General features: G+C 34.6%; 1 long non-coding RNA gene across 1 annotated transcript; it reads right to left on the bottom strand.

The window, feature by feature from the left end:
* Window positions 1-5,135: 5,135 nt before the first annotated feature.
* On the bottom strand, window positions 5,136-10,817 carry LOC108259178 (uncharacterized). The gene is made up of 2 exons (XR_001810834.3): window positions 10,734-10,817; window positions 5,136-6,777 (listed from the first exon to the last, which is right to left on the bottom strand). It is a non-coding gene; the product is annotated as an uncharacterized LOC108259178 (long non-coding RNA).
* Window positions 10,818-11,456: the final 639 nt, after the last annotated feature.

Here is an 11,456-nt window from a genome sequence, read left to right as displayed (position 1 = left end):
TCACTTAAAGGATAAAAAGTCACAATTTCATGATATTAACACAATTGTGAGGTAAAAAATAGTTTTTAACTCACTTAAAGGATAAAAAGTCACAATTTCATGATATTAACTCAAAATTGTGAGGTAAAAAGTATGTTATTAATTTGCAGTCTTAGGATGAAAGTCACAATTAGATTGATATTAAGTTAATATCAATCAAAAAAGTTAGGGATTGTGTGATTGTGCATGATAACTTGCAATCGTAGGATAAAAAGTTACTATTACATGACATCAATTCAGAATTATAGCACTGATTTTCACAATTACATGATATTAACTAGCAATTGTGAGATAAATGGTCACAATTATTAAATAAATCTGCACAATATTTTAATCATTTTAATCCTAATATTTAAATCATTTAATGTTGTACTCATAAGATTCCATAAACATGATTTTAAACTGGTTAAAAAAAAATATTGTAGAATAATAAACTGCATGATGTGTTTAACATGTTAAGACACCTTTAACTGTCCTGCACCTGCTTCTGGTCAACTTTAGTTCTTTGGCTCCTTTAAGAGCTCTGAGCTTGGATTGTGTTTCGCCTCACTTCTAAGTCACTTTGTATAAACCCATGGAAAACCCAAATGGAAACGCAAATAATGATTATGAACATGATAACATGTCTCAGTCCACACATATGCACCAGATAGAAAAAAAAAAAGTGAATCATGGCATTAAGACAGAATTCCAGCACAGTTAATGTTGAGAAATATTGCGCAAAGGAACGTTTATGATCAGTAATTGCAATGAACGTCAAGTATTTTCCTCAAGTTTACAAGCCACAAAATCAACAGCATCCTGCTCTGCATGTGTGCAGAGAGTCAAGCAGAAATGCCAAACATGCCCGGAAACCGCTCGCATGTGGGAGAAATCTTCGTCCAGAGTGCTGCGTGATGCACATGACTGAGATTCTTTACCACAAAGTGAAATGTGCACTTATATTCCATATAGCTAACGTCTTCTCTTGTGTTCTCTTCTCTACTCTTCGATTCAAAACTCCCATTAACAGAAACATAACAACGCTATTTACTTCCTATTTTCCACAAACTCAGCACATTTTTTATGGTGCATATTTTACATTTTAAACAGCATTTATTGAGTTTATTTAAGCAAGGCTAACCAACCAACCACCCACTTAAACACATTTTGTTCAGCTTCAATTTCTGAAATTCTCTGACACGCGGGGAATCATTTGCTTCGCAGTTGGAAGCCACACGTACAGCTGTGTGTTATTGCAGCTACCTAACCCATTTTCTCTTAAATGTCATGTTTTTTCTCATGACGTATTCATTTTATCTGTAGATCATTGCAGTAGGTACGGTATTTTTATGTCTGCTTTTATTTACTTAGTAGTGTCTGTGATGAAAACACCAGGAAGGCTGTTAGCGTGAGTGTGTTAGCGCAGTATGATGCTCATTTGCTGTTAACAAAGTACAGAACATGCTCCAGTCATTTCTCATTGTCTGAACTCAGTTTGTTTTTTTCAGTCCACATTTTCTATTGCTCGTTTCTTTTCCCTCCGTGCTTGTGGTAAAACGGTAGTCTAGACACAACTGAAAAAGTCCAGGAAATCTCAGATCATAGATCATTTTAATAATATGAATACAATCTAGTTAAGCAGTGCTGATCACAAGCTTAAATATAAAGAACTTTCCCTATTGATTAATAAATCTGTTCTTAAATTTGTTTGGTAAATTCAGAATATTCTGAATTTTATATTCAGGTAATTGTTAGTGAACATGTTCATGTTTAGCAGTCCCAGATATGCTAAATAGCTTACATAAACTTCTTCAACTGCAGACATTCGAATTTTTCAACTAATTAGCAATTTTGAGGTTAAATATCGCAGTTGTGTGAAATTGCTGACAATTGTAGGATAAAAATTCACAATTTTGTGATAACACAACTATGAGATAAAAAGTTGCCACTACAATGATATTCAGTAATGATATTAAGTAAGAATTCTGAGGAAAAAAGTCAAAATTGAGCGATATTAAATAGCAATTGTGAGGTACAAAGTTGCAATTGTGTAATTTTTACTCAGACTTCTAGGATAAAATGTCACAATTTTATGATATCAATATATATACAATTGTGAGGTAAAAAGTATTCATTATTAACTGGCATTTGTAGGATAAAATGTCACGACTGATATTAACTTGCAACTGTGAGCTACAAGAGCAAGATCTTTTCTCACTCACCATTTTCTAGTGACGTTCAATGTCGTATTCATGAGAAATCAATCATAGAAGCAGTAGAGAATTTGGTGCAAATGTCGAATTCGAAGTCCCAGAATGCAATGCAGCTATACATCATAGATGTGTTATGGCAGAAACTCGGTTTGGCTCGTTAACGATCTAGGAGACGACGAGGACGATGGCACTGATGCTGGTATTAACATGAAAGTTACATGAAGCTTTGGAAGCTGATCTGTTTGAGCAGAGTGTACAGATAAAGAGGTGACAGAACTGGACAGACTAAAGGACTAAAGCGCCGCTGCATCACTCTCTTTAGGTAGAGATAAAACAAAGACTAGATCCCACTGACATAACTATCAGCAGGTAGTAGCATGGCATTGTGGGTAATGTAGGAAATCATTAACCAAAGTGAAAATAGACGAAAAAGAAGTTTGCTCACTCTCATATTTTATAATTCTTAAAATTGATATGAGATATTGGGTTGGGAAAAAACTTTGTTCAACAAAGGTGCAACTAAAAACATTTCCACCAACACATGCTTCCTGTCTGTAAAAAGCTTGCCAGGTTCATCACGGTCAATCTTCAACCGCTTCCTGGCCCCCTCACCAACAATTTCCCTGGTTATACCATTTTACTCATGCCTCTATCATCTTCTTCTCTGGATATCCCACCATGCTCCTTGTTTCATCTCTGCAGGTTAATCCTTTCTGAATCGTCACACCAGACCCAACCCACAGAGCGCTGTGAAGCTGGAATGTGGCCCGGCAAGCTTGGTGTAATACTTTTCATTACTTCAGTCTTTGAAGTGCAAACGTGTCTCCTGTTAACAAGGACAAAACTACCCAGTGCTAATTATCAGATGGTGTGTGCATTCTGCAGGTGTCGAGAAAATGTCTGAGCTCTTTTGATGAAAGAATTACCTCTGAACGTCTATATTTATATGTTAATGTTAATAATAATGTTTCAAAGAAAGTACAAAAATTACCCACAAACATCATTACACCTTTACCCCTTTACCCATAATACATAAACACACCCATGTTCTCCTGCCTTCTCAAATAGCCTACTATCACTAACATTGGCTAGATGGCTAGTTAATTGTTATTCAAACTAGCCAGATTTTGTATTTGTAGATACATATATATATATATATTTTTGAATTTCATTATAATTTGACAATAACAAAACTGTTTACAATTTAAAAAAAGAAATTTAAACTAGATCACACCTAGCATTGGCTAGGTTATCTAGCTAACTTACAGCATGTTAGATAACATCATAAATGCACATAATTTGCTCTTGCGTTCTGTAGTTTCATATTTTCAACTTTATCTACTTTACTCTAGTAACAATACATCATCAAATATCAAAATATCCAGTATCATATATCTTGGGTTTCCTGTAAGAAACCACCACCCTGCAACACATTAAATATATTTATATTAGCGCCTAAAACAAAAGATATTAAAAGAAACAGTGTGATATTAGCTCACGATTTTGAGGTTAAATGTCGCAATTGTAGGATATGGTAAAAAGTTGCAACTGAGTGATATTAAGTAACAATTCTGAGGTAAAATGTGAAATTTGAGTGATTGTTAATATTTATGAAGTAGCAATATGTCATCACTTTGACAAATATTTTGTTTGTTTTTGACCTGTTGCGTAATAACTTTGACCTCCTTTCCAATATTAAGACTTGCGCAAGTGTAGAATTTTGTCTTAAACAGGTGAAAATGGACCTCGGCAAATCCCCGACCCTTTGGCTGTAACTCACACAGTAGATAAAGATTTGATTTATTTACATTGGTGCTGCCTCATATTTTGGATCTTTATGTGGAAATGAAAACACACAAAACAGACCCATGCTAGTTTGCTCATATCACAATCCGCAATACATCCTGTAAAAAAAAAAAAATCAAGACCTGGGAGTGTCTATATGTGACTGAGTCTTGTGCGTGTGTGTGTGTGTGTGTGTGTGTGTGTGTGTGTGTGTGTGTGTGTGTGAATGCATGTCTTTCCTGTGACAATGTTAAAGCCTAGTTAGCCAGAATTTCTCAGTCTTTCCATTCACGTTATCAGAATGTGATAGCACACAGAAACAGATATCTGAATTTCTCAGGGCTAAGACACACACACACACACACACACACACACACACACACACACACACACACACACACACACACACACACACACACACACACACACATAACGATGATTATTTCACAGGCAACTGCTCTTATGTGTCTAATTTATACGAGAAATATGATTATATATGGACCATAATTGAGCGTTAGAGCTCATTATGGTCCAATTACTTATAATAACCATCGCTGATTAGAGCTCTCAGGGAACCTAATATAATCATTTAGAAATGCAGATCTGTGGTACATATCTGCATACAGTTTGTTAGTTTGTTTATTACACTGAACTGAACTTCAATTTTAAACAGGTAAAAACAATTCATAGAATATTAATGTGTTTAATGTGTTTAAATGCATGTTTAAAGGAAGTACTAAAATGGCCTGGTAACATTTTTACCATTATTAAAAATGTCAGGACCTATGAATATTATTGAGCATGTCATCGTTACCGTCATCGCAACTACCTAGTGGGCTAGCTAACTGCTAGCTAATTAGCTTGCATTTGCCTCAGATACTGTATATAAACTGAGTCTCGATTTAAATGGTCATATCCCCAGGGATTTAGCGAACTGGAGCCAAACTGCTCATAATATGCCAACTTTGTAGTGACAGGTAGACATGAAGTGAGAAAAACTGGATGTAGTGTAGATTTACTACTTTACTACTACAGATTTCGGTTAAGTGGCTTTGTGACAATGTCTCTTGTTAAAAGCGCTGTACAAATCAAATTGAATTCAACTGGAATCATGGGAATGGAGTAGAATATGATTTCTTTATTGACAGTGTACACAATACCACAAAATTAATCACCCAAGAACATGTAGCCTGTGCTAAATATGTAATCAAATCATACTATACATAGGCTAAAATTTTTTCATGTTTTATATTTAAATGGACTAAATGTTGTATATATGAAAGCAGAGCTTGAGATCTAAATCAGCTGTTGAGAGCAATAATAGACATACAGATATATATATATATAAAAAAAGATTAAATATTGTTTCAAACCCTTAATTTGCATATAATGGACTCAAGTATTGTCTGCACAAATTCGCAGTATTGATAATAATGATGGTTTTACATGCATATATACACACTTCTGTACCGTGCTGCATATGCTATGTCAATTTCAATCTTCAAAAACTGCATTACACTGCACAGCTGGTCTTAAAGACTGTACAGTCACTCAACTGTCATTTATAGACCATCAGGAAAGAAAAAAAAAAAGGGGCCTTAGAGCTGATACAGCACCGATGTGCATTTGCATCTAACAATGACTTATTATTCGACTGGAATGGCTGTCCATAAAAAATCCAAAGGAAATATCTTTCGTCTGACGCAGCATTGTATATCCTTCCATCCGTAATATCCTGAGGCCGTAACTGTGTCGTTTTGATTCTTTTAATCACTTAAAATGCTCTTTTGATCGCATTTAATTAAAGGCGAGCAATTACCTGCACTGAAATTAGCAGCATTTGAATGCATCCATTTACTTGATTAAAGTTAGACGATGAGTGGGAGAATGTAAGAGAGAGAGAGGGAGAGAGGTCAGCTAAACTCAGCCAGAGCTCTAGAAGAAGTAGAGGGAGAAGAGGAATCAGGTGTCTGCGATGAAGCAGGCTACAAAAAGCCACAGGTAAATAAATGACGAAGGATTGGCATGTCACTTGGTTGTCGGTTGAGCTCGGCTGAGTATCGTGTAAAGCTCAATGACTCGAGTTCTCACTGGCATGGACTCTGATTACATCATTGCAAAACACAGACCTCTCCGTTTCTCTCGCTCCCACACACACCCTCTTGGCAAAAACTACGTCTGAATGCATGCTCTAGAGAGACTTATTGGGCATGCAGCAGTAAAGCGGAGGCCAGGCCGGGACACCTGACCCTGTATGATACACGATTGGCCAATTAGTAGCTGAAACAATCCTGACCTACATGAACATGAACAGCAGTCGGAAAATTTTACTCACTTCTTCAACTCTCTGTCTGTGTGTCTGCTGCTATCTCTGTTTCCTTCTACCTAAAACATGCCATTATTCCTGACTCAAAAGAATCTCTTTTATGACTTTCCCAAGGTAAGCACGCAGCAGGCATCTTTGAGACAAACCAGAAAGCCACCAGAGCAGGAAGATGACTGCAGATCTGCCGCTGCTGCTTTAAGAAGTCATGGATAACGCAGCTCTTGTGCTTTTGGGTGGTTTTTTTTTTTTTTTTTTTACTGCAGCTGGCAGAGGAACAGGTAGCCAATCAGATCTCACCGAACCCCAGCTGTCATCTGTTATCTTCCTGTAGAGAAGGTTTCTGTAAAGCTCGCCGTGTTCTGTGTCCAAGTGTGTGTCCAGAATGGTTCTTAGGTCTTCTGCTCTGCCGCGTTCAGTAGTAACGCATTTTCACTAAAAGTGGGGGAAAAAATCCAAAATTTCATTTTTCCAACCTGAAATCATATACGTCATATTCTTCATATGTCAGTGTGTCTATTGAATGCAATAAATAAATAAATAAATACATAAAAACAAATTTGTATATTTATATATATATATATATATATATATATATATATATATATATATATATATATATATATATATATATATATATATATATATATATAATGTTCAGATGATTTTGACCCAAGAGTAATGAGGTAAAATGAGTTTGTAATATTTATATATATATATATATATATATATATATATATATATATATATATATATATATATATATATATATATATATATATATATATATATATATATATATATATATATATATATATATATATATATATATATAAATTTCCTGATATTATCAACCCTGTTACATGTATAATAATAATAATAATAATAATAATAATAATAATAATAATAATAATAATAATAATAATAATAATAATATCAACAACAAAACAACAGCAGCAACAACAACAATATTAATAATAACAGCATCAACAACAATAATAATAATAATAATAATAATAATAATAATAATAGCAACAACAAAACAACAACTACAACAACAACAACAACAACAACAAAAACTTAATTATTATTATTATTGCATTTTTTACATATATAATTTGCACAGAGAAGAGTGGCAAAAAAACAAACATAAAAAAGCAGCAAATTCTTTTAAAAGAAACTATTTACTGTAAAATAAATAAATAAATAACAGAATGAAATTATATATAGTGTCTTAATAAAAATGCATCATCTGATCTTGTTCTAATATCATATTATTATAATATGTTTAATTTTGGTATTAAAAAATCTGATTGGTCGAGCCACATCGAAAGCAAGATCCTTGCTGTATGCCCCCCTGTGACCGCATCACAATACCTGAATCATTAATGTATGAATGCACCAGGTTTAAAATCACTAAAACTGTTACACTTAAGCCAATGAATACCCTGTGCAATATTTGCCCATTATGTTGCATAGCAACCAAATATTACTGTTAACAGAATACATTGTGTGGTGAAAGAATTGTTTATTGAAAATATTTTTTATCACGATTTTATCAAAGCAATAAAAAAGAGTTACATTCTTGAGATTTGATGTTTTCCTGGTTTCATTGGACTTATAGTTAAAGACATTGTTAGATGTGTACCTTCTAAGAACTGCTGCTCTAATCATAAAGCCTGTCCTGTGCTCATCCCAGGACTCTTATTCACACATCTGCTCACACTGAACATCCTTTCAACACACTTTGTCTTTACTCTTTTACACCCGTATACTCTAATGATTCACTAAAGCACTATCCCGTGTGACCCAGAAGAGGACGGGTTCCATATTGAGTCTGGTTCCTCTCAAGGTTTCTCATTAGGAACCTCATTAGGAACCTAAATCTACAGCTGGATTCCTGTAATGCTGCTTGGTGACAATTTGTATAGTTAAACACTCTAGACATTTCTTAATCATTTTTAACTGGTTATATTCCATATGTCACTCTTATACTCTGCCTTATAGAATGCCCCCCCCTCCTCCCCCCCCTCTCTAAACTCGAATATGAATGATTACTCCAAAGGTGAACATTGGGTCAGGATCCATTTGTCCTACACAAGCGGGACTGGAATTGATCACATTATTACATTAAGAAGATCTCTGATTTGTTATAATCAGGCGTGTATTGGCAGTTCTTCTCTGCAGGCCCCACTCAGGAGTCGAGTAGACTTCAGCAGCCATGGGTCAACAAGTCACGGTCCATTTCGCAAACTCCGAGTGACCTCTCGTGTCCTTTAGATGGGCACTTTACAAAATGGGTGGGAGGCACAATGGAAAGTGGCCGGGAGAGAATGGAGAGATTAGGAGAGGGAAAAAAGCGAGGGAGTTACTCAGCGAGGACAGTGAACAGCATGCCGAAGGCGTGAGGTCACTTCCTCGGATTCACGGGTTCAAAACAAGACCTGGGCAAGCAATATCGTCTTGAGGAAATAACGATATTCAATATGTAGCGTTTGATTTTTCCTCAATTTCGGTTTTTCTTCTTCCATTTGTAATTCTTTGCAAGATTTAAAGAATGCTTGGGCATCAAGTCTATTTAGCATCCATTCTGAAACATTTAATCTTTTAGGGCCGGAGGTTAAACTGTGAACAGAGGCTGATTGTGAATGAGTCAACAGACAACACCACTCCACCGAGAGGCCTCTTTTACAGTCGTGACATAGTTTAGCGATAAAAACCATCCCTTTTTTCCCCCCTCTTGTTTATGCCCCTGAACTCTATATGGAAGCAATTAGTACAGGCTAAACAAATTAAAAGGTCTACGAGGCATCGGCAGTCAGAGGACGATTTAAACACGGCGAATAAAAGCTTGCGGCAAAACTCGGGCTCGGATTCTCGACTGTACCGTAGTATTTCATTTTTCTGTCCTGTACAGACTCGAAGATCACATCAGAGACACCTTTATTAATGAAACCCATCCACAAATGGATTTTTTCTGTTATGTCATTTATTTATAACATTCTGGAAAATTCTGGAAAACCTTTCAAAATCGAGGTTCGGTAGCTCCGAGTCTTGTCTTGAGTTGATACAATTTCACATTTTCTTTAGCATTAAATAAGCCCAAATTATATGCTGGAGACAAATATGAACATTTTGGTCATGTGGTGTATGGCAGCGGCATTATCTAAGGTTTTAGGTCTGCTTGTGGTATGTTATTGAGTTTGTTTGAATAAAATTGTATAAAATAATTCTTCATCTCCATATTTAGCTGTTCACTCGTTCAGACTGTTAAGCATGCAATTATCAAAAACATTAAACCTAATTAGTTACTTTTTGTTAATTGGATTATTAATAGTGGAGTGATGACACATTTATATGATGGCATAATGTGATGAATTCTGTAATTGTTAGTACAGCTGATATATAAATAGCTGATATATATATATATATATATATATATATATATATATATATATATATATATATATATATATATATATATATATTAAAAATTGAGATGGACTCAGAAAGGCTAACGTCTTTTAAAATATTCGACAGTTTCAGAACCATACCGTTCTTTTATAATATATGTATTACGTATGATAGATATTTATTCTTTAGTATATTATTATATATTATATATAATTATATTTAATATATATATAACTTATTTGTCATACACATGATTACTATTATTTACTATATGATTTTTACTTTAACCTTTCTGTTTACCTCATGACACTTTTATAATATGATACAAACGCTGATTTAAAAAACAAAACAAAACAAAAAAAAAAACACAGAACCTATCATTCAGTGAAATTTCTGTTTGCTTTTTAGACTGTAAAACAAAACAAAACAAAACAAAACAAAACAAAACAAAACAACAATAATAAAATTAAAATATGACCCAAATAATAACTGAAATATATAAAGACTCGTTGGTCGACAAGAGATGTAGAAAACACCTATATGAATAAATACTTAATGTACTCTTGGGTAGATATATAGTGTCATTGTGTAGATATATTTGTCAGCTATACCACTAAATATTAAAAATACCACTAAATATCTAACCATCTATGAGAAATTATTCAAATATGATGCTATTCAAATAGGGTGCAGTTTTGAATAAGCACACACTGTGTTAGGAAACACATGCATGTGAAAGAATTGCATTCATAGATAATAAATATAATCACTGTGGAGGTGTTACACGTCATTTAATGTCATAATGAGAGATATTCGGATACTACAATACTGGGTTATTGAGTTGACCTTGAAATATTAAACATTTGCACATATAAGCTTTTATAACGCACACTAAAAACCATCAAGCCACATGATTGAAATCAACATTCATATGTTAAAAGCAAGGCTGCGTTTTTGTCATCTGCTTTATTACTTACTTTTTATTCCTCTTCCTCTCTGTCTTCTCAGTCTTACTAGTGCATTACACAGTGACTGCTGTTCTCTCTCTCTCTCTCTCTCTCTCTCTCTCTCTCTCTCTCTCTCTCTCTCTCTCTCACTCTCTCTCTCTCACTCTCTCTCTCTCACTGCATCTCACGAGGGTGTTTGGGGTGAAAAACATCTGTATTTAAATTATTCCACTTCCTCAGGCCTGAATAGACTCCCTGTGCTCTAAACAACAACAGGAAGTAGACCATTTTTTTTTCCAATCGCTGTACTTAAATAGGCAGGAGAATTTCAAGATGCCGGTACACAGATGCTGTAAAACATTGCTAGTAAACACATAAAACCCTGATTGATGTTAATTAATAATCCAAATCACTGATTTGTTTATTCCCTGTTTACTGGTGTAATTGTAACGTCTAGAAGATTGTTTCGGAAAGCAAACGTTGGAAAGGATAGACTCCAGGGCTTTAAATAACTGATACATGATTTCAATGATCTGTGGTTGTTTTTTTTTGTTTTGTTTTGTTTTTTGGACTTATTTTCATCCAGCTCAAAAACAGTGTATAAAAGATGCTAGATTGAGCGATCGGTACACGCTGAGCCGTTTACACACGCCGTCCAAGGCCCTGATTAATATTTACAGCTCACAGTTAGGACCGTTCTGATGAGAGACACGGTGTTGAGAAGCTCGGACCGGTAGCAGTACTGAAGTGTGT

This window comes from Ictalurus punctatus, chromosome 27, assembly GCF_001660625.3.
Source record: "Ictalurus punctatus breed USDA103 chromosome 27, Coco_2.0, whole genome shotgun sequence".
Lineage (NCBI taxonomy): Eukaryota > Metazoa > Chordata > Actinopteri > Siluriformes > Ictaluridae > Ictalurus > Ictalurus punctatus.
This window is presented reverse-complemented; position numbering and strand designations above follow the sequence as displayed.